The sequence below is a fragment of the Squalius cephalus genome (genome assembly GCF_949319135.1).
Source record: "Squalius cephalus genome assembly, chromosome: 21".
NCBI lineage: Eukaryota > Metazoa > Chordata > Actinopteri > Cypriniformes > Leuciscidae > Squalius > Squalius cephalus.
Window position 1 is genome coordinate 13,414,612 of NC_137142.1, and position 2,864 is coordinate 13,417,475.

Genomic DNA, 2,864 nt, shown 5'->3' on the forward strand with positions numbered 1-2,864 from the left:
GTAGCGTCCTACTGATGGAGGAGGAGTGACTAGTACAGATGTGCTTCACTTCATGCCTGTAGAAACAAGATCTTCGTAGAGAATCCGAGGACACAAACACTGGGGTAAAAAAATGTTTCATCAATAATTTTTTTTTCTTTTTTTTTCTTGAGATGTTTTTAGTGCCTACATTACAAAAATGGTTGTTCAGCAGAACATTAACGATATAAGAATGACTGGTCCCACTTTATGATAGGTGTCTTTAACTATAGGCTACTTACATAAAAATATATAATAATTGTTTGGTACAGTGTACTTATTGTGTTGATGTTCTATTGCAAAACAATCTTGCAGCTATTGAGATGTGATATGGGTAAGGTATGTGTAAAAGAGTCTGTCTGTTATGCTAAAAACAATGTTGTTTAATCAAATAAAAAAATTGTTCAAAGATTGTAGGTCAGCCTCTTGAGAAGTTATATGGTTTAGTTTATTACAACAATTTGTTGGGGTTCCGGGTTAGTTCACCCAAAACTGAAAATTATCCCATCATTTACTCACATATGACTTTCTTCTTTCAGCCGAACAGAATCAAAGTTATATTTAAAAAATATCCGGGCTCTTCCCAGCTTTATAATGGGAGTGAATGGTAACAGATTTTGAAGGGCAAAAAAGTGCATCCTTCCATCATAAAAGTAATCCATACGGGGTTAATAAATGCCTTCTGAAAAAGAGCGATGCATTTTTGTAAGACACATATCTATATTTATAACATTATAAACTAGAATCACTGGCTTCCGAATGAAAGTCTAGTTCTACCAGAAAGACTCGGGAGAATAAATACTGTGACAATTATCCATTTATTAGCAACCCAGCAAGCAATAAAGTTCTTTGGCGTAGGCCCCGTCCGTAGCTCGCAATCTGAGGGTCCGGACTCTGCATATCCTGCCTGAAGATCAAGGCAGGGGCACAGCCGACCCCCGTGAGGTATGGAAGGGACCATCCTGGTGGTGGTGGTGAGGAGGATGGAGGGAAGGATTCAATTTGGAGGAGGTGGGGAGGATGGTGGTGAATTGAAGCGTCAGCATCTGCGAACTCAAACATGCGTAAGTACCGATCTTTTATACCACAAGTGTTGGAATGTGATTGGATAGATAAAAAGTGACGTAACAATTAAGTCTTCCTGGCAGAACTTAATGCTAGAGCTTTCATTTCCGGTCTAGTTTATAAAGTTATAATTATGGATATTTTCCTTACAAAAACACATCCTTCTGCTTCAGAAGTCCTTTATTAACCCCCTGGATTACTTTTATGATGGATGGATGCGCTTTTTGGGGGGGCTTCAAAATCTTAGTTACTATTCCCTGAAAACTGCAGTTGTCAAGCCCCTCCTGAAAAAGAGCAATCTGGATAAGACCATATTAAGCAACTATAGGCCGATTTCAAATCTTCCTTTAATAGGCAAGATCATTGAAAAAGTTGTCTTCAATCAGCTGAACAAATTCTTATGCTCGAATGGATACTTTGACAATTTTCAATCTGGTTTCCGACCGCACCACAGCACAGAGACAGCGCTCATAAAGATAATAAACGATATTCGCTTAAATACTGATTAAGGCAAATTATCAGTGCTGGTACTACTCGACCTCAGTGCTGCATTTGACACTGTCGATCATAACATACTTCTTGACAGGCTGGAAAACTGGGTGGGGCTTTCTGGGATAGTCCTAAAATGGTTCAGGTCATACTTAGATGGGAGAGGTTATATGTGAGTATAGGAGACCATAAGTCTGAGTGGACATCCATGACATGCGGAGTCCCTCAAGGCTCAATTCTTGCGCCACTCCTATTCAACCTGTATATGCTCCCAATGAGCCAAATAATGAGAAAGAACCAAATTGCTTACCACAGCTATGCAGACGACACACAGCTCTACTTAGCCCTATCCCTTAACGATTACAGCCCCATTGACTCCCTGTGCCAATGCATTGATGAAGTCAACAGTTGGATGTGCCAAAACTTTCTTCAGTTAAACAAAGACAAAACTGAAGTCATTGCGTTTGGAAACAAAGTTGAAGTTCTCAAGGTGAACGCATACCTTCACTCTAGGGGTCAAACAACAAAAAATCAAGTCAGGAACCTTGGTGTGACACTAGAGTCAGACCTTAGTTTCAGTAGTCATGTCAAAGCAATAACTAAATCAGCATACTATCATCTCAAAAATATTGCAAGAATTAGATGCTTTGTTTCCAGACAAGACTTAGAGAAACTTGTTCATGCTTTCATCACCAGCAGGGTGGATATTGTAATGGACTCCTCACTGGCCTTCCCAAAAAGACCATAAGACAGTTGCAGCTCATACAGAACGCTGCCGCCAGGATTCTGAGCAGAACCAGAAAATATGAACATATCACACCAGTCCTCAGGTCTTTACACTGGCTTCCAGTAAGATTTAGGATTGATTTTAAAGTATTATTACTGGTATATAAATCATTCAATGGCCTAGGACCTCAATACATTGCAGATATGCTCACTGAATATAAACCCAACAGACCACTCAGATCATTAGGATCATATCAGTTAGAAATACCAAGGGTTCACTCTAAGCATGGCGAGTCCGCTTTTAGCTATTATGCCAGCCGCAGCTGGAACCAGCTTCCAGAGGAGATCAGATGTGCTCCTACAGTAGTCACAATCAAATCCAGACTCAAAACACTTCTGTTTAGCTATGCATTTACTGAATGAGCACTGTGCCACTGTTCGTCCGACTGTTTGTACTGTTCTGTATTTTATTTTATTTTTCTAAACTGTTTTAATTATTCTTATTTCTTTTTATTATTTTAATTTCTTCTATGTAAAGCACTTTGAATTGCCATTGTGTATGAAAT